The 22,386-nt window shown below is 39.8% G+C and overlaps 1 long non-coding RNA gene across 1 annotated transcript in view; it reads left to right on the forward strand.

Annotated features, from left to right (window-relative positions):
- LOC149318545 (uncharacterized) overlaps positions 1–22,185 on the forward strand; it is a 38,346-nt gene extending 16,161 nt beyond the window's left edge. The window contains exons 2-3 of the long non-coding RNA XR_016279814.1: positions 7,827–7,941; positions 21,921–22,185. This is a non-coding gene — a long non-coding RNA (uncharacterized LOC149318545). The remainder of the gene's footprint in view (positions 1–7,826; positions 7,942–21,920) is intronic.
- Positions 22,186–22,386: the final 201 nt, after the last annotated feature.

Raw genomic sequence — 22,386 nt, forward strand, 5'->3', positions numbered from 1 at the left:
GGGATAGATGGGTTCCTGTTTAGCTGACATACCTAATACGCATTGGCTGGAGACATATCTTGGTACATACATCCCCCCAATGCCACAACCACTGCCATGAATATGTTTGTCAGATCAGAGAAGGTAGCATGAGGTCCCCACTGACTGGGGACCTAGAGGCAATGTCCCACCTAGTCCAATGCCCTCTCTGCTCCTGCTATTGCCAGGCCTCTGGTACAGCATATTGGAGGCTAGGAAAACAATAGCCTGGCCAAAGTAATCTAAGGAGTGAAACAGACAGGCAAAATAAAACTGTTTTCAGCTGCTTTGAAGGATGACGACGCATGCCTTGGAAAGCGGTTGGAAACCGGACTGAAGCCTCACTCCAGGGCTAAAAAGTGGAGGAAAAAGAAGCTGGGATAGTCCAACTCAATGTGAAAAATGCACATCTTTGATGCTGCATATAAATAGTCTGACATAAGTGTGGGGCTGCAGCAAAGTAAAGCAATGAAAATGAAACAACTCAAACAGATGTAATTACAACATACACAAACCATACAGTCCAACAGGGGACATGGATGGGGGGCCTTCATGATTGTGCTTTGCCAATGTATCACTTGCACATCACTGCAGCAATGGCATGTACCATTGGAACATTGCACATGTGGCTATGTGGCAAATCAAAGGGGCAGCCATGGCATGGGATGGTATCTGGACAGATGTGGGAGGTACTTGGAAATCTCAGGTAGTGTGTGTGATGGTGCACATGTATGGTGGGGAAGCAACCAAAAAAAATTACTCAGTGGTGCAGCTTGACCATCGCTGTGTGGTTAGCCCATGCTTATTCAGCCTGCCTTGGGAGTGGGCTGTGAAGGCAGTGGGGTTTTGACCCACTTTTGGAAAAAGCAGGATCAAGCTGCTTTTTCCTGCCCATCTGTTCCAGCCATAATAAGAAACCAACAAGAGTTTGAGATGCTCTGTCAGGTGCCCCTTTGAAGCAAGGATTAAGATTTGAGCCTGGATTGGTCAAGCCATGCCATTTATTTCTCGCGATAAAGCAGTTCAAGGTAAATAGTTCCCTAAATCAACCAAATTATTTTGCTATTTCAGGCAAAGTATACAAGTACTTCTTCCTTTTCTAGGCAGTAAAAAAGAATTGAATTAAATAGAATAATTAACAAATTGCAACCCTTTCATGACATCCAGAAACAGATGTCTGATGCATCTGTGACATAATAACATTGTAGGCTTGGACAGCATGGCCCTGGGTATGCTTCAGGATATATTTTTTTCATATAAATCTCCATTTCCCTGAGATAAGGTTGTCAGTGTTACTCCAAGCAAGCTTAGAGATGCCCATTTTAGAAGCAGTGGAACCTGTTAACGGTAAATACAGTGTTTGGATGCCTGGCATTTTTGTTACTTCATTTGATCAACACTTCATGACCTCATTCTGCTCACCCCATAACAGCAAGGAAGCTGGCAAGGGTAGAAATAAGGGGCCGTGAAGTCTGGGAAGACAGATGCTGGTATATATGTGTTCCACATGTACCACAGGGGGTGGCGATTAGGCAGAGCTTGTGGGGGAAGAGGACCAGAGACTCCGAGATCATTTTTGAGAATCAGACTGAGGGAGCTGTTCCTGGAATAATGACTTTGAGGAAACAATTTCCCCTCCCTCCTTTGAGGTTTTCTTGAGGTGGTACTTAGCCCACAAAAGAGAAATTACATTTGGGCCTATGCAGCCTGAAATATGTTTGCAGGGATATATTGATCTCATACAAGTCTTTCTTTTACTTTTGTATAAATACAAAGAAAAGCTTGTATCTGGAATGGGAGATGGATATGTCTGGGGACTATAAATCTACAGTACTTCTTGACAAGGTTTCTCATGCTTATTAATATGGCAGCTGACGGCTAAAAAGCACAGCAAGAGATGGTATGGAAGATCATCTTCAGTGAAAAAGCTTCTTTCAAGGGAACTATGTATTTGAAGACATGTTCAGGGTCTACTATGCTGAGTGAGAGGAAGAAGTAAGGTGAGAGAGAAAGTGAAGTCAAGATTCAGAATATCAATCTGTAGGTGAGAAAGCAACTGAGCAGACAATACAGAGGAAAAACAGCCAGGAATATTGACTATTTATCTCTCTACTGTCCCCTAGAGGCACACAGCCACATATGCAAAACATGGTTGCACATTTCTCCACATAATATTCCCAAAGAATGGATTGCTTTATTGCTGGAGATATATGTGCATGTTATGTGAGCTCTGCATACCTCTGGAGTTATAATTTTAATGTGTTAAAATGTGATGCTCTGTTATCAGCTTTTCCTCCTCTTCTCTCCCCCCCCCCCACTCCTTCCTGAAGGTTCAGAAGATTCTGCTTTATATTTTTATTTTTGGGAAGACACATATTAATATTCTGTATCAAATTGTGCTAACCAAACCTCCAGAGAGAGAGAGAGAGAGAGAGAGAGAGAGAGAGACCAAGCAGTGATATTAGATCAAAAGTTAAAAGGAGAGCTTGCACTAGGACCTAATATTTATATTTGCCCTGGGCTAATTAGAGAGTTGAAGGCAAATAGAGATCCTAGGCCCTCTTGCAAGCTCCCCTTTTAACTGTTGATCTTCTAACATCATTTCCTGACCCTGAGGCCAGAGGACATATTCTGAGATTGATTTTCAGATTTTGTTCAGAACTCTTTGGTTGAGCTCCGTGTCTGGGCTTTAGAAACATCAAATGAAAACTGTAATAGGGTTTATGTTTGCTGCATACTCTTTGTCAGTAATGTAATATAATGTATAATATAATTTCAGTGCCCGACAGATGAAAGAGAGCAGGAGGTATTTAGTCCCTCTCACTGTACAGTTAATATACAATCTATAAACAAGCCCCTTTGGCTCAGCTCCCTTACTGTGGCAATTTTTCATTACATATCTCTCAATAACCTTGCAGACAAAATTATTCCAACTTTAAAGGCTGAACAGGTTATCCCTTTTCATGCAGGGTACCACAAACCATCTGATAGTTTAGTATTTGGGAAGACTTCAGCCCATAGAGATTCAATTAATTTTTCATATGCCTAGAAACAGATTCAAGATGTTCTCTCTCAACTTGGACCAAAAGATCTCAGCTCCTATCTAAGTTCTAGATCAGCAAGCAGCTGACTTCAAATGTGCCAAAGTCATAATTGCCATCATGTGTGCTCACTAACGCAGACATATTGGAATCCAGCAAAAACAAGTCCTGGAACTATTTCAGTGTGTTAGCTTCACGTCCATGTTGTTCTGCTGTTAGAAAGTGTCTTCAGAACATGCCTGTGGCCCTATTACAATAAGCAGATGTCTCCTAAAATAAACAAGGTCAGGTCCTGGGTTGGGATGCATGGGTGTGTGTGTGTGTATGTATGTGTGTGTGTGTGTGTGTGTTTCAGTTCATTTTTACAAGAACTTACCAGGCTTTACAAATTTCTCTGTATTCAGGATGGAATTAATTTGAGATGGGGGAAAATGCAGGAAAAAATGGAAACTAAATCATTCACCCAGGCAGTGGTTAACTCTTAAAAGCCTGACCTTGTATCACCTGAGTATTTGTCAACACCAGTATTTATTTATTTCCTGCCTGTTTTCTTACATGGGACCCAAAGCAGCTTACAAATATTAAAACAAGAAAAAGCAAAAAACATGATAATAAAAAAGTGAAACTATGAGTAACCAAGTTGTAATAAAATGCCATTACATTTTTAAAAGTGTGATATTATTGAAAAACAAAGTTAAAAATACAACACAGAGAGAGAGCAAAAATGACTTCCTGTAACCATTTAATCATTGTATGTCTGCTAAAACAGAAAAGCTTTTGCCCACTGGTGAAGTAAATACAGTATTGTCCTGCCTGGGCCAGGAATAGATGTTTCCCCTGGCATTTGGTTGCTGAAAATGGGAAAAACCATAATTTCAGTTACGTTTTCAAGAATTTACAAAGATTTTACACATTCAAATACCAAAGAAAGTGAAATGGACAGATGTTCCCATTCGTTGTCCTTTGTGAACCCCCAGAATGTGGCATTTCCTAGTGGTGTTGTTTCATATCACAAGCAGAGATGTAATTTCAGTGAGCTTTGAGTTTCTCAGGTTCTTATGATCATATTTGGCTGAGATACATGGGACACCATAGAAAGCATCTATGTGCACAATTAGATTTCAAAAACCCCTCTTTCTCCACAGCCTTTGAAACCACTCCTACAACTGTGAAGCCATTCAAATCAGGTGCTAAATTTTAAGAGAGAAGAACAGAGACCCTGAATTTGCCTATCAACACAGATCTGTTTTGGATACCATGTCAGCTGGGCATAGGGGTGGAACTGACTGCCCCTGAGAAAGCCAGATTGGGGCCACAGCAACCACATGCCATGGCCCCAATGTGCCTTTTTGCCAGCCCAAAAAGAATCAGCAAATTGCCCGAAATTTGGACAGCTGGGCGGCATGAAGTTGGCTTCTGGGCATCTTGGGGGCATGTGTCATCTGCATGCCACACCCCCAAGCCAACTTGGCCCATCTGTTTCGCACCATAGTCGTCTTCATTAATATGAGATGAATTATATCTCTATATAAATTATCATAATTATTTTTACATTTGCATCTGTACCTATAAGTTAGCATTTGTACACTTTGTGCAGCTATGATGGGCATGGCATGGACAGTGATGCCATGTAGCCATCCTAGTACACGTTCCTTCAGCTTGGATGAAAGAATCATGAGCTCATGTTACAATCCTATCATAGTCTCATGATGCATATCCCACTCTAAATTCTCTTTTATGGTGTGGTAAAACCATACATAGAGCCAGTATGGTGCAATGACTTGAGTGTTTGGGATGGAGATTTGTCAACCAGTCTTGGACAGGTTCACACTTATCCTAAAGGACAAAGTTCGCAGTTTGGGAGTAGTCCTGGACTCGTCACTACAACTGTCATCTCAAGTGGATGCGATGGCCAGGAGTACTTGGTACCAACTTCAGTTGATACGCCAACTGCATCTCTACCTGGACCAAAAGGACCTTGAAGCAGTGGTACATGCATTGGTAATCTCTTGTCTTGATTTCTGCAACACGCTCTACATGGGGCTACCCCTGTACCAAGTTCAAAAGCTTCAATTGGTTCAAAATGTGGCAGCCAGATTGGTCCCCGGTTCATCGAGATTTGATCACATAACACTGTTTTAAAATCTCTTCAAAGGCTGGCAATTAGCTTCCAGGCACAATACAAGATGTTGGTTATTACCTTTGAAGCCCTATATGGCTTGGGTCTGAGTTACTTGCGGGAATGCCTCTCCCTACATAATCTGCCCTGGACACTCAGAACAACTGGGAAGAATCTATTAGAATGTCAACCAACCAGATTTGTAATGACTTCCCAAAGAACTTTCACTGTGGCTGCTCTGAAATTATGGAATAGTCTTCCGGAAGAGGTCTGTCTTATTGCCTTCTTGGAAGCATTCAAGAGGGCACTTAAGACAGATCTCTTCTGGTGAGCTTACCCACCTGATTCCGTGTAAGAAATACTGTTCCACCTTCAGACCATTGTATAATCGTATTGTATTGTTGCATGACGATTACTTAGTTTTAATGTAATTATCTTTTATTGTATTTTATTGATGTGTTTCTGTATTGGGTTGTAATCTCACCTCGATCCATTTGGGAGAGGCAGGGAAATATAAATATATTATTATTATTATTATTATTATTATTATTATTATGGATTTCAGATTTTTTATTTTGGAATACCTGTATTTGCATATACATACATAATGAGATATATTGGAAATGGAACCCAAGTCTAAATACAAAATTCAGTTATATTTCATATGCAGCTTATATATATAGCCTGAAAATAATTTTATACAATTTTAAAAATAATTTTGTGCATGATACAAAGTTTTCTACACACACACACACCTTTATCTGCTAACCAGTGCAAGAATAAGGGGTCAGTTTACAAAATCTATTATTTCCATTTAACATCTTAAAAGCTATACAATACTAAATGATTATTACTGGTACTTTCCAAATGAGTACTATACAGCTTGAATTCAACTATTAGTCCCCTCTAGAGGAATCAATGCGACTTCTGTGTTGACTCACCAGGTAACAATTTATTTAGTGGCTCTACTGTAGTTAGGACTGGTCAGTACTATACAGGCTTGTGTTTATTTAATTTTCACTTTATTATTATTATTATTATTATTATTATTATTATTAAATAGTGCCCTTTCCATCAAAACATATACAATAAAAGCAAACAATAAAACTCCACATCATAAAATACTAAAATAATATACTAATATGCTAAAAATAAAAGAAACAAAATCTTCCTGAGTCACTGTCCATCTCGGCCACCTTAGGCACTCTTGGTCTTGTTCTTCAGTGAGGTTTTTTTAGAACCAAATCTTACAAATAATTGACAAATGCATGAAGCTCACTGGGCAACCTCAGGCCAACTGATATCTTTCTACTTAACCTCCATCACAGGATTGTTGTGAGGATAAACAGCAGTGAAGCATTGCCTTCAACTCTTTGAAAGAAATGTAGACTATAAATGTAAGAAAATAAATAAATGAGAGGTTTTAAAATCCATCAATAGCGAGAGGGTTCTTTTTAGTATATGATACAATAATGCCCCTCCAGTCACCACTCAGTTGCCTTATTTGTTCCCCTTTGTTTCTGTTATTCTGTTCTCCCGTACTAGTTACATTTTGGTGTAAAGAACTGAACAAGGTTACTTTCAGTTACTTTCAAAGCTTGCATTTAAAAGGCATTTTAAAGCATTTAAGGTATTTTGACAGGAACGTTAGAGGTTTTATGTCATTCTATTATCAGTCCAAATCATTTTTTTAAGTAACAGAAAGTAATAAAAAGAAATGTGATGTGCAACAAGTAATCTAGTGAGTTACTTTTTCAACACTATAATAACTAACAGCAAATTACATTCCAAACAGTGAATGAGTAATGAGGAACAAGGCCTGAGTTTGATGGACTTATTTGTTATATGCAAATACATTTGCAGCCCAAAACAACTTTATATTAGGTGTCCATCCCCATTTTTGAGACATTAAAGGATGAAATAAGTTACAGTTTTATAAATAAAAGTTACCATTTCTTCCGAGAGGGAAAGGCTACCTATAATATTTTATTTTTCATTCAGTTCTTGGTCCCCTGCTGGTTAACCAACTGAAGCTTGTGCCCTCTGCTGATAATCCAACACAGCCTTCAAAAGTAGTTTGACCCTTTTATTGATGGAAATATGGTCAGCTACCTAACAAGTAAAGATACAGAAAATGAACAAAATCTGACAGTGCAGAAGACATGGTTTCACATTTTATTTAATGTCTTTGTGCTGTAAAAGTTAATGGAAACCAGTCAGACTGATAAAATCTGAAACTATCATCTTAAATAAAAGGAATTTTGAGGGGGGGGGGAGTTTCTTGTGGTAGACATAAAGAGTGGAATTTAAATTCTAGGGATTTTCCTCTTTGTTTATGAGCCTTTTCTGTGTGGGAGTTAGCAACTACAGCAAAAGGAGATGGAAAATCCACATTTAAATGAAGCAGAAAACTGGAGACAAAACAACATATTGAATTTAAATCCGAAAGAAACATCCACAGAACAAAACCAGAAGGCAAGTGAGACCTACTGACAGAAAGGCCAAAGAGGTATGCTTTAGGTTAAACAAAAATCCTCCGTGCTATTGAGATGAGTATAATGGTTCAAACTAGAAATAATAGCACAGAATAAAAGTTGGTGGGGGTTAGAAGGTAAATGGACTTCATTCTAATATGTGTTGTTCTACAGATATCATAAGTACCAAAGAATAAGAAGGAAAGGAGAACAATGAAAGAATGCAATTCTCTGAGTAAAGAAGCTGGAACTCCTGAACATATGGCAAATTCAGAGGGGGGAAATCAAGGTGGGATGCTTAGTATTATCTTTATGTACATATATGCTTTTTTCAGTTAAAAAAAACCCTCTGGAATCATGGTAACTTCAGTAATGGATGTCTGAAGGATTTAGTTCAAATTTTTGAAGAACAACCTGAACTTCAGGCATTAGATAAATGAATTATTATTATTATTATTATTATTATTATTATTTTGAAAAAAGCGAAAATAGATAAAATTCAAGTGAGCTCTTTAGTTAAAAGAATGCCCAAATCTGAAATTTGATGATGATAGCATTCCAAGGCATCCTATTTTGTACAGGATATCCTATACTCAGAATCCTAAAGTTGGACCCCATATTGGGGTGATATAGGATATCCCAAATACAATATCTGAGAGCGGGCACCAGCCATGTTCACACTAAACTGTTTTTAGAACATTTGGTATATATGCACCAACCAGTCCTTACATAGCAAATGCTGGATGTCTGCTGGAATTGTGTTGACATAGCACTGATCTTTCCCCATCTTTCCCCAAGTGAACTGATGCAAAGCTAGTTTACAGCTCAAAATGGCTAGACTGCCATTGAAAGATCTGCATGGGATCTCTGGAGCTCTGAGATCTTGTGGGAATACCTGGTAATGAAAGATGGTGAGAAAGGGAAGGTGGAAGAAACTATAAATGTTTGGATATCAAAGTGCTTTGAGGAAGAGTTACTACAGTCATAATTCTGTTAGTGATATCTGCATGCTTTCTGAGAACATATGCTATGTTATGATTGCTATGCAAGGAACTATCTAGTAGCTCCTTGCACGATGCCGCCTCCCTGATCTGCAAGCCAACTGAAAAACAAAGATACAGTATGTGTTCTCTCAGTCATTTAGTGTCTGGGGAAGAATGCAATGTGCTACCTAGGTGTAGCTGGGGGAAAAAGAGTATACTTCCTAGAAGGAAGGATCTGCTGTCTATTCTGAGATGCTGCCAGATGGAATTTGAGTACTATGCAACCTGCTCCAGATGCTAGATATCTGAGTGAGTGTGTGTCTACCTGGTCAAGCTGGCTTGAATAACCAGTAGCCATGTGGAATTGTGTGGACTGTATTATGCAGGGCAGAATCTCAGCCATAAAGATGATGATAATGAGAATGGTGATGCAGCTAAATCCAGTTGTTAGTTCCAACAAAAGCAGATGATTGAATCAATAGGAATCACATGATTACTTAATGTAATTAATGATGACCTAATGAGTCCTATCAGTTCAACAGGTCTATTTGGGACTGAAAATTGCACGTAGCCAATTGCTGAGCATAGAATCGTAGAATTATAGAGTTGGAAGAGATCAAAAGGGCCATCCAATCCAACCCCCTGCCATACAGGAATACACAATTAAAGCAATACCAACAGATGGCCATCCAGACTCTGTTTAAAGATCTCCAAAGAAGGAGATTCCACCACTCTCCAAAGCAGTGTGTTCCACTGTCAGACACCTCTTACTATTAGGATGTTTTTCCTCATGTTTAGATGGAATCTCTTTTCCTACAGTTTGAATCCATTGTTCTATGTTCTAATCGCTGGAGCAGCAAAAAATAAGCTTGCTCCATCTTCAATATGACACCTTTTCAAATATTTAAACATGGCTATCATATCACCTTTTAACCTTCTATTCTCCTGGCTAAAAACACCCAGCTCCTTAAGTTGCTTTTCTCAGGGCATGGTTTCCAGAACTTTCACCATTTTGTTCACCCTTCTCTGAAAATATTCCAGTTTATCAATATCCCTCTTGCCAGGTAAGGTCTGACAAAACAGAACAAGTGTGGCACTGTTACATCCCTCAGTCTAGACACTATACTCCTACTGATGCCACCTAGAATCACATTGGCTTTTTAGCCATAGTATCCTACATTTCTCCCTGTTGAAATTCATTTGTTTAGTTTTGGGGCAGTTTTCTAATCTATTAAAGTCATTTTGAATTCTGATCCTGTCCTCTGGGGAATTAATGAACTCTACTTATTTACTGTTCTCTGGAAATTTTATATTTGCCCTCTATTCCATAATCTAAGTTATTGATAAAGATGTGGAATAGCACTGGACCCTATGCACATAACTGATCCCTTCTCTCCAGGATAAAGAATAATTGGGGAGCACCCTTGGGATTGGTTGATCAGCCAGTTACCAATCTACCTAATGGTCACATTGTCTAGCCTACCTTTTACTAGCTTGTTTACAAAAATATCATATGGGAACTTGTCAAAGGCCTTAATGAAATCAAGATATACTACATCCACAGCATTCCCTTCATCTACCAAGCTTGTGACTTTGTCAAAAAAAGAGATAAGATTAGTCTGGCATGACCTGTCTTTCAGAAACCATGTTGACTTTTAGTCATTCCACTCCTTTCTAAGTGCTGTGTATTTAATTATCTGCTCTAGAATTTTTCTGGTATTGATGTCAGGCTGACTAGATAGTAATTGTTTGGGTCCTCTTTCTTCCCCTTTTTGAAGATGGAGACAACATTTGCCCTTCTCCAGTCTGCTAGGACTTCTCCTGTTCCTCCAGAAATTCTCAAGGGCCTGTTACAGACTGCCAAAATAAAGCTGCTTCGGGTCTCTTTGGAGGTATGCTATTTAAATGATGCATGCATCCTAAGAATCCGGAAGCTGCACCAAAAGCTGCACTCTGGTGCTTATGAATGGAGTGTGGCTTTGGTGCGACCTCCGGACTCTTAGAACCCATGCATCACTTAAATAGCATACCTCCAAAGAGACCCGAAGCAGCTTTATTTTGGCAGTCTGTAACAGGCCAAGATTATTGCCAGTGGTTTTGACATCACTTCTACCAGTTCTTTTTATATCCTTGGATGGAGTTCATCTGGTCTTGGAGACTTGAATTTGTTTAGAATAGCCACATGTTCCTGTACTACCTCTTTACCTATTATGTGTTGCATTTCTCCTATTGCATTATCTGATCCATTTCCCCGAGACTGAGCACTACTGTCCTTTTGGAAGAAGCTGGAGGCAAAGAAGGTGTTGAGTAGCTCTTCCACTTCTCTGTCCCCTGTTAGCATTTTGCCATCTTCTCCATGCAGTGGCCCTACGATTTCCTTGTTATGGACATAACAAAAAAAAGTACTTTTATTTTTTTTAACCACTCTAGCAAGCCTCAGGTTGTTTGCTGCTTTTGCTTTTCCGACATTTACTCTACATGTGCTTATTAGTTTAAATTGCTCTTTGATGATTTCCCCCTTGTTTCATTTCTTGTTCATGTCCCTCTTAAATCTTAGCTCTGTTGAAGGTTCATTAGACACCAGTCCTGGTTTCCTTAGACACCTCCCATTTTTCCATTTCAATGGAACTGTTTGAAAATGTGCCTTCAATATCTTACTGTTTAGAAACTCCCATTATGAATATCCTTCGCTTTTAGTATTCCTGACAATGAGATCAAACCCAGTATTTCCCTAAGTTTACTGAAATCACCTTTCTTTAAGTCTTGAAAACATGTCTGACTAAACTTGGCTTCTCCTGTCCACTGTATAACAAACTCCAGGAGAATGTGATCACTCACACCAAAGGTTCCTGACACTTCATCCTCATTAACCATGTCATCCCTATTCATTAGGATCAGATCTAAAATAGTTTTTTGTAGGGTTTGGGGGCTATGTAGCCGTGTTCTGGAAGAGTTTATTCCAGTATCTGTGGTTGGCTTCTTCAGAGAATGCTGGCATGAAAGAGAGTGGGGTATATATACTCTTCCACAACACAGCCACATAGCCCGAAAAACCCACAAATATTATGGATGCTGGCCATGAAAGCCTTCGACTTCAGTTCTAAAATAGCTGGTCTCCTTGTTGCCTCTTCCACCTTCTGGACAATGAACTTGTCTGCAAGGCAAGTGAGGAATTTGTTGGGTCTTACATTTTTTGCAGAGTTTTACTTCCAACAAATATCAGGATAGTTGAAATTTTGCATTACTACTACATCTCTCCTTTAGTCACCTGTTCCAGGAAAGAATCATCCAAGCCCTCAGCCTGGCTTGAGGGTCTGTACTAGAACCCCACAGTTTCATTGTTGTTGTTTCTCTCCCCTTAATTTATTACTCACATGCTCTCAACATGGCATCCAAAATTTAAGTCACAGATCCAGGTTCAGAGCATCCGAGGAGGAAAAGGAGGAGGAACAGTAGCACCAGTTAGGGTTTCCATTTCAGGATTATCTCAGGGCCAAAATCTGAGGTTTTGAGAGGCTGTTTTATGATGTCACTGTAAGGACCCCTGGGTATGCCACATGGATGATGGTACATGGGGCAACCCCTTATGATGTTATAAAGTATAATACCTTAACCATCAGCCACAGCTGTACAGAGTATGACATTCAAATAAAAACATACAGTTTTAACAACACATGTACACAGTTATACACACTTCAAGGCAACACCCTACTCTTGAGGACTAGAGAAGTGGGGCCAGGCCCTAAGATCAGGGAACCCTAGCAGTAGTAGTAGCAGCAGCTGTACTTGTCCCTTTCTATGATTGGATTTATAATGGATATGCTTTATGTTAATGTATAAATATATACAAGCATTCAACAGAAAGGGGCAAGACAGAAAAGGGAGATGGCCGTACCAATCAATCTTTACTAGAACCAAATCCTTTAGCCTCAACCTGATACATGTTCTTGCCTACCATTGTTCATTTACCATAAAATGTTGAAAAAGACACATCCATCTTGCCCTAAATTAAAACCACAGTAAACTCTTTTTCTATTCCACTCGCCTGCTGATTCACAGAGGGTGAGATCATTGGAGATCATTTAATCCAAAGAGGAAAATCCTCTTAGCTATTTTCCTAAAGATTTGCTGAGTGGGCTAAGCATAGGCATTCATGTTGGAAGGAATGGAGAGGAATGGCCATACATTTTTTCCCCAAGCAATAATTTGCCAGAGAACCACATGTTTAAAAACAAACTAAAACACCCTCTTATAATACAGGAGAAGCCCTTTAAGGTGGTTACCAGGCATCCTAGTAATTTTAATTAGTGTTACTTATATAATCACATAGTACCCAACAAGCAAGCAAGCACCCTGTATTAGTGACTACCATTCCTTTGATTGGCCAGAATCCTCTATGGGAGATACATATATACTGTATAAGCTACATAGTTATGGTGCTGTGAAGTGAATCCTGGCCCAATCCCCCCCATCCCCACAACCCTAGTGATAGCAGTAGCAGTACTTTTCCCCTTCTGTAATTGTATTTCTAATGAATACATTAAATGTAAATGTATAAATATAACATACACATAAGCAGAGTAGTTATGGTGCTACACAGTGAATCCTTGCCCAATCTCCTCAATCCTCACTTACTAGGAAGCAGCCACAGCAGTTGACAGGGGTCTGTCCTGTTATTTGGGAAGTAGCTGACTGCCATTTTTGCCCTCTCCCGTGAGCAATATCCAGCACAAGAGACATAAGTAGGATCCTTGTTGCAATTCCTCTTCATGGTGGAGTTTATTCGCTTAAGGGGGGTAGGTGGGAGCATCAGCCAGTCGCTCTGCACAGGATGGAGAATAGACCCCCAATGACTGCAGTGGCAACTTCCTGGTAAGTCCAGATTGGGGGACTTTCATGGTCCCTAGGGGCTACATACAGATCATGAAAACATACCATTCACGAGTATGTGTAACTCTAGATTATGCATTAGTAACTGCCATAGAGGAGTCAATCCATTAAATTTATTGGCAATCCCATGTGCTGGGTGAATAGGATAGCAATTCTCTACTAATTTTCTTCTCAAAGGGCACAGGTAAGCAGTTTTTGAAGAAAATTGCCGCTCAAGACTATTTCTGCAGAAACTTCACAGTTTAAATGGTTGGAGCACCAAGACGGGTTGATTAGTACTGGCAATGGCATCACCTGAAGGATGCATCTAACCCTCCATCTGCCATAACACTCTGACTATGCCACTTATCTCCATGCAGCCTGGGCAACCACTTCCAGCCCTTTTGTAGTTGGAGGTCTGGCAGCATCTGGCTGTATTCCTCCAGCTAGACACGTGAAGAAATAAGCATCTTCCTAGACCTCCCAAAGGCCCTCCAGAGATCCAGGAGAGGGAAGTAATTTTTGTGCATCTATCTACAGAATCACAACTGGATGTTGTCTGATGACTTCCACCTTCCCCTGGCCATTAAATGGTCTGGGAAAGGTGCCAAGATGGTACAGAAATAGGCAGTGTGCTATGGGAGAGAACAGAACTATGATTATGCAAGATCTTGAGCTATGTCTATTTTATACTAAAGTATATTAATGCATGTGTATGTGTAATGCATTATATTATAAAATATATTTCATAATTTTAAAAATGTATTTTATATTAAATACACAATGTACAAAGACTGCTCGATACCTTGCTCACATACATGTACACCTCCACATATATCATCTGAATCTCAATATATGTGGCTCAAGCTTTTAGGTGTAAGATACTATCTAAAAATGAGTTTATAAAGCTCTCTTTTAGGTTTAAACATCAGGTTTCCAAGGGAACATTCTCCCAGATCCATTTCCAGGACTCTGCTGAAATCTCTTGACCTAAATCTCTTTCCCCTTTTGTTGATAGAAGTTATACACTTAAATCCTCCCAGATGTTAGCTTTATTTTGGGTACTCATTCCAATTCATTCTGGTTCTGATGGAGTACTACATAGTCTATGGTTTTTGTTTTGCCTTTTAAAAATCTTTATTCTGAACTATCTCATTGTTTTTATTTGTATGGGTCTGTTCAAATTCAGGTTGTCCAAAAACTTTCAGCTGGTATTTCAGGTTTCCTTTCAGTTGAGAAAAATATTACGGTTCAACATTTTAGGCCAAATTCAGACTTGGTTTGATTCCCTGAGTTGATCCAGATGTTTCTCACACTGAATGGCATCACTAGGGGGTGCGTCTTACACTGAGTGAAACCCAAGAATAGAAGTGACATTCTGTTGAGCCTCTTCCCAGTGCAGGGTGAAAAGGGATGAGAGGTCCCTTCCTGCATTTGCTGCCATGGTGCAGGTCTCCTCATGTGAAGGCAGCCACTGGTACAGTGAAAGAGAGGGTCAACCAGTCTCCTCCTGCCTTTGCTGCTGTGGTGCCAGTCTCTTCACAAGGAGGCTGGCACCACAGAAGTGAAGGAGAAGGCCAAGTAGCCCCCTCCTGCCTTTGTTACCACAGCACCAGTCTTCTCATGAGGCCAGCGCCACCAGTGGAGTGAAAGACATGGCCAAGCAGTCCCCTCCTGCCCCCTTGCACCCCAGCAGACCTCTTCTGGACTGGGTGACACCAGGGGTGGGGACGCCACTGTCAAAACATTGCCCTGCCTCATTCACTGAGTTTTGCAGATAATTTACATGATCCACCTTTTCTTGTTTTTTCCCCCCTGATACTTCAATCTTTTCTCAAATGCTGAAAATCTGTTAAGCAGGGGAAAGATGGAATAGGTTCACAATGCCTTTTGATTATGAGTGTAAGGAAACCTGTATTAGCAAATGCCCTTTTATCAGAATTTGGAAAGTTACTTTTCTAACATATTTTGCTCTCATTGCTCATCATGGTGTTTGCAGTGCTGTTACTTTTCCCAGTATTTTTTTAAAAAACAACTCATTAGGAAGAACATCTTGATGGTAAGAGCTGTTCAGCAGTAGAATAAGAACAGTAATCAACCTGGGAGAAATAGAGCAGATAATGCAGTAGGGAAAATGCAGCACAGAATAGATAGAGACAGCTCAAGAATATCTGGTTACTCTAAACAAATTCAAGTCTTCAGGGACAGATGAACTACATCCATGGAAATTAAAAGAACTGGTAGGAGTAATCTCAGAACCACTGGCAATAATCTTTGAGAATTCCTGGAGAACAGGAGAGGTCTCAGCAGATTGGAGGAGAATAAATATCTTTTAAAATAAATAAATAAATAAATAAGGACCCAAATAATTACTGCCCAGTCAGCGTGACATGAGTACTAGGAAATAGCCTAGAGCAGGTCATTAAATGCAATTTGTAAGTACTTAGAAAGGAATGCCGTGAGGTCTAGAGTTTAAATGTATCTAATTTTCCCACTCTGCCTCTTTGTTAGGACACTCTCCCCTATAACCCTATAGAAGAACATATTTTTAATCTAGCCCTCTACATGAAGAGGTGTAGAAGTTTCATAATTTAAGGAAAATACTTCTCCAACTAGTGTTTTCATCACAGCACAAAATTAATAGGGACCATAAGGGCTGTATGCATCATTCTGTGCAGTGGCAGGTTTCCTTAGGCCTAAACCATCAAAGCTCATAACAGTTTCCTTGTGCATTTTCAGCATGTGCACTGCAACTCTGAGCAGTATCCTATTCCCTCTCTTTCTTAGATCAAAAAAAGTACCTGATTATGTATCTATCATTCATAGGTTTTACCAAAATTCTACTTCTCTATAAACCATATCTTCCCTTCTGTTTCTCAACCTCTTTTTGATGATGCTGCACAAGGTCTCATTAGATTATCTGTCTTATTTGGATTGGAGGCCCCTTAGAGTAGGAATCCAGTGTTTGGCCTAATGCATATACTTCATCATGCAGTTAGATGTGTCTGCTGGGACTGCATTAAATAAGAGTGGAATATTATTAAAGGAAAGTATCTGCCAAGTCTAACACCTGGGGTCTGTTCTACTGTGGTATCAACAACATACAGGAGAGTACCACTGACCAGTTTTTGCCTCTTAAATAAATGCAGTTTCATCATAACCATTTTTAGCTTCACCCTCATACATCGAATGTTCACCCATCCATGAATATTAATTATTTTATAGATTTGCTGATTAGCTCTAAGCCCACTAGGGCCCTTGAGGTGATACACAACAGGTTAAAAACATATTTAAAATATTCTTTAAATTAGATGATGACGACGACGACGATGATGATGATGATGGCTGGAACTCACTATGACAGTTATGAATGCATAACCAGAGTTATGCATGTGTGACTGGTTCACAGGGCCTCTGGTGAACATCTCAAATTTTAGAAAGTTTCATGTGGAAGGAGACAGTCTTTCAGATATCCTGGCCCTAAGCTATTTAGGGATTTATATATTCAAACCAGCACATTTAATTGAGGTCAGAAGCAGACTAGAAGTCTGTGCAGTTGATACAATATGGATGATATGTGGTCTTAGAAGCACAACCCAGAGAATAGTTTGTTGTATTTTGTACTAGCAGTAGCTTCCAAATGCATTTCAAGGGCAGTTCCATGTAGAATGCATTACAGTAGTCTAATTGGGAAGTAATTAAGGGTTTAACTACTATGGCCAAACCCACCTTCCTTGGCCAGGAACACAGCTGATGCACCAACCATACCTGAGCAAAGGCACTTTCAGGCACAGTAGCCACATAGCCTTCCAGTTCCCATGCAGGTCCAAGAGCACACCCACGCAGTGAACCAAAACAGTCTGTAATTCCAGTTCTAGACTGTCTTTTCTGCTGATCATTAAACTTCTGTCTTGTCTAGACTGAGCATAGATGGAACCTCAGTTGTTCATTACAACCAAACAACATTTTAGAACTTGCACAATCTTTTTGCCTTCAGTTATAAAAGTGAGATAGAGCTGGCTGTCATCCACACCCAGCCTCTAACTTCTAGATGATTTCTCTCAACAGTTTTAGACAGATGTTAAAAAGCATGGGGGACAGGACTGCGCCAGTGAAATTTCACTGTCTAATAGCCATAAAGCTGAACAGCATTCTGCCAGAACATCTTCTGGAAGCATTCAGTCAAAAAGGACTAGAACTATTACAAAACCGCATTCAGTCAAAAAGGACTAGAACTACTACAAAACCATGCCTCTGAGTCCCATATCAGCTAAATAGCCCATAAAGATACCATGATGTTGCTGAGAGGCCCAGCAGAATCAACAGAGACGCACTCTTTCTGTCTTGTCATCTGCATAGTTCATCCATCAATCTGCCTAGCTTGTTTCTGCCCTATCTCAGTTTAGAATGAATCCAGATTCTCAGTTTAGCTTGTGGCTGTGCTGCCACTATTCACTCCAAGACCTTATTTTTAAAAGAAAAACTGGCAGATAGTCATCTAATGTGATGGTATCCAGTGAAGCTCTCTTCAGCAATAACTTTTTTTAAAAAAAAATGCAGCTGTCTTTTTAAAGAAGCATTCAAAACTACAACACTCAAATTACTAGCTCACCTCTAATAGGTCTAATCAGTTAGAATGAATGTAGATTTATTGATTAGTTAGGGAGAAGGCTGTACGCATGGGCGTCTGGGCCTGCCTGGGGCAGACCACCACTCTGATGAAGAAACTCTACATGGATATGTTAGTAAATATATAAAGCCCTTCCCCATCCAATCTGTCCAAGTGCAAAAAGTTGAGACATATTTCTTTCAAAATATTCCTTTCTTCTCTCATAAAGATTATGACTGAGATCCTGCACTGAGAAATGTATGTGTACTCCATAGCTATATCTCTATAACAATGAGTACATCTACACTGCAGAATTAATGCAGTTTGACACTGCATTGACTGCCATGGCTCAATGCTATGAAATTGTGTAGCTTTGTGAGATATTAACCTTCTCTGTCAGAGACCTTTGTGGCCACAACAAACTACAAATCCCAGGATTCCATAGCACTGAGCTGTGACAGTTAAAATGGTGTCAAACAGCATTAATTATGCAGTGTGGCAGTGCCCTTCTGATGCTAGCTCATTCCAGCCCATCATGTAAGCAGTCCTGCCTCCCCAACACAGCCTCTTCTGTGTTATTGAAGATCGGGGGATGAACATAGACTTGTCCAGTTATTTGCTTCTAGGTGGATGCAATGCAAGAATGTCATTTGCAGGGCCTCTTGAGGACCCGCCCAGAGGTCTCTGCAGATCCCTATCACAGTATGTCCATCTACAGGAAAAAAGCTGGGTGCATCCTTGCTCATCTCCCTGCCCTCTTACAATATGGGACTGGCCATGTTGTAAAGGTTGCACTGCTTACAAGGTGGACTGCAGGGGGATTTGGCACACTGCATGGCCAGGAGGACCCAATTCTTACAACAACCCAAAAATTGAATTGCAATGGCATATATCTGACTTAGGCCACTGTAATTTACCAGCAGGCTGATAATCAATATTACATACTGGGGACATGTTAGTATATTTCAAAGCTCTCTTTGAAAAATTGGGCTATAGTATGTATGTATCCATGAATTTATTGATTGGGGGGATTTGTTTATTTATTTATTTATTTATTTAGTATTCCAACTTTTTCCTGGGGTTGGGACCCAACTGTTATACCTCAACTTTTCCCTCAAGGGTATTCAAGGTGGCTAACAATAAAATTAATAATGGTATAGAACGTTCCTAAAGGCAAGAAGATCACAGACAATACATTGCATTCACTATTTTGGTGACCAGAAATGATTTTAGATCATTTTCTCTCATCTTTTTGGCTATTTGGGGGGAAGGAGGATCTTGCTGTTTTGTGCCCCTTCCCAAACAGCATTTTTTAAATGTTAAAAGCATTTTTAGAGTTTTTCCATTAATAAATAGACTTTTTTTTCAGTCAAAAGGTGAGGGTGCTGAGGCCTTTGGGGGGGGGGGGTCACTGGGTGTCCCAAGGGCCATGCTGGGTATTTTCTCCAAGGGCCATATACAGCCCATAGGGAGCATGATTCCCACCCAATTTAGCCTTCAAGTTAAATCATATGATTCACGTGGGTCATAGTTATTCCATACTGACCAGGTTTCCCCCCCCCCCCCCCCCATCTTGTCTAGCAACATTCAATTGTAATGCAGCACCAGATTCACATGCAGCAATTTCCATTCTATAATTACTGTTTCTTCAGGTATGTGTCATCAGACATTTGCAAAAACATCTCCAAAGGCCTCACCTACATGCCCGCATCAAGTATGCCAAATGGCAGCCATTTGATATCCATGTGAAGCTTTTTTCTTGTAATCTCTCTTAAACATACTGAGAACAGATGGCGTTATCTGCACTTCATCTTGACTGGTGCCCCTGATTAGGACTCCATTGTTGGGTTTTGTTGTGCTAATGCCCCTACAAAGTCAGGCGCATAACCTAGTTTTTATGAAATAAGGCTTAAGGGAAAAGCAGAGTCAAGCATCACTTCCAGAAATAGGAGATTAAAAATATAGTCAATTGTTGCCCTGTTCTTCCAATAGCAAATTGTATTTACTACTGAGCAAAAACCCAGTAAACTGAAAATGCTTCATTTTTGGTCAAAAGTATTGATAGAGAGTGAAGACATTGATGATACATGCTGTCTGTCTAAAAGAAAGTGGACATTTCTTAAAGGATGTTAAATCGTCACCAAGGAGATACTGCCAGCTGTTTAACCCCACTAAAAACCAAATACACGAACTTGCATTTGCTAACATACATCCCTTGCTATTTTTTGTTACTCCCATCACTTCTCCTCTTCTTTTCTCTCCCCACTGTTAATGATAACTGTTAAAATTATTAATTTGGGGGGGACGTTAACATTAGGGGTTTTTTGCTTTCATTGTAAATGTCTATTTATGACTCTGTTGTAGTTGTCATTCCCATCATCCCACTTAGGCAATTTAATAAAAAATGGGAATACAGTAGTAAAATCTATGTGGAATAGTTTTACATAACTGCCTCTTTCCTCCACTTCCTGCATACAAAGTAATTACTGTAAATACTCATATATAAGTGTAGAAATTTTTGTCAAAAATTTCACCTCAAAAATCCAGGTTGACTTATCCACAAGTTAATGTATGTACTGTATTTTAATTCTTTTTTTTTTTTTAAAGGAGGGGGAACCATCCCCTTCTCTGAGTAGTGGTGAAGAGTGAGAGAGCTTGGTCCTATCCAGGAGAACCTAAAAGCAGCACTGACTGCCCTCCACTCTCTCCACTGTGGTGCTGCTTCTGGCCGTTTTGAATGCCTGGGTGAGAAAACCACAGCAGCAGCAGCTCTTTAGAACTTTCCTGCAAAGGAGCACTGAGAGAGTAAAGGGGATTGGTGCTTCTTTTAGGTTTTCCAAGGATGGAGTAAACTCTTGGTTTTCACCATTCTACACAGAGAAGGGGATGATTTCTCTTTTGCTGAGTTAATACAGTGGAGCCTCCACATACGCGGTCTTTTTATAGGCGGCTTTGAGCATAGGCACTCAAAGCCGCCGGTGTGCACGGGGCGGAAGGGGCGGCACGTCCCATTCAACTGAATGGGCGCACGCACCCGTTGCGCCTCGCGCGCCGCCGCACACGAGCCCCATTGGAAACAATGGGGCTCGAGCATAGGCGGATTTTTTTATACGCGGAGGGATCCGGAACGGATCCCCCGCGTATAATAAGGTTCCACTGTACTGTACCTTAACTCTTGCCTTTCATCCCTTTGGACATTTGCATGCTTTCTTGAACTCACCCAACCCTGGTTGCTTCCTCTCATAAGTTGCACAGCCACCATTTACTCTAGTTCCTTTCTCATCCATCCAGCCTTTAGACTGATTTGTAAGTTCTTTGGCATTGTTTTCTTTTGCTTTGTCCTTTACATCCTTTGTTACATGCCCCTAAATTTTACCCTCAAGTTATCTATGGGCCATATCAAAATCTATAATTCTGGTCTCAATACCTGCCCTTGACTTATACACGAGGTCAATTTATACATGATTATACATGGTACTAGTTAATCTTATTGATTTCATTATTACTGGCACAAATTGTTTATGGCTGTGGCCTAGGCTACACATCTTGACAGTTGAAAGAGACTCATTTTGACACAAGCGTAAAGGGTTGAGAAGTCCTCAGCCATCAGCAACAGAGATCTGTTGGCTATCCCCAACATTTCCAATAAAATTGGGTGGCAAAATCATTACCCTTGCATCAGCTTCCCAAAGTTAAGGAATCCTAAGCCCTTACCACCTACAACTCACATTAAAGACTTAAACTCTCATTTCTGTGTCTTTCTAGATTCAACCTATTCATAGCTCTATTTCCTTTTTGTTTCCACAGGTGAAAGGTATCTGTTTCCAAAAGCTAGTGAGACAGATTTCCAGCTATTAAGAAATATTCATGTCTTCTCTTAAAGTGGACTTCAAGCAGATTCTAGCCTCCTCAGGCCATTTCAATTTACTAAATGTCTACTGCAGATGATTGATCACATCTATTAAAAAAGATTAAATTTCAAAATGAATTGGAAATTAAGAATGCATTTTTCCCTATACTGTTATTTTGTAAGACTGAAACTAATGTTCTGGAACATTACCAGATATATCTCTTCTTCTACCCAATTACACAATAAATATGTTGTTGTTGTTGTTGTTGTTGTTGTTGTGGTGTGCCTTCAAATCATTTCTGAATTATGGTGGACCTAATGTGAACCTATTGTGGGTTTTTCTATACCTACTTATCAAATTCTTTCTTTTTAAAAGAGATTCTAAAGGTACATTTTCAGAACTGCATGGATAATTTCTTAGCT

This window comes from Sceloporus occidentalis, unplaced genomic scaffold, assembly GCF_023333645.1.
Source record: "Sceloporus occidentalis isolate IW3139 unplaced genomic scaffold, rSceOcc1.0.p SCAF_2, whole genome shotgun sequence".
Taxonomy (NCBI): Eukaryota; Metazoa; Chordata; class Lepidosauria; order Squamata; family Phrynosomatidae; genus Sceloporus; species Sceloporus occidentalis.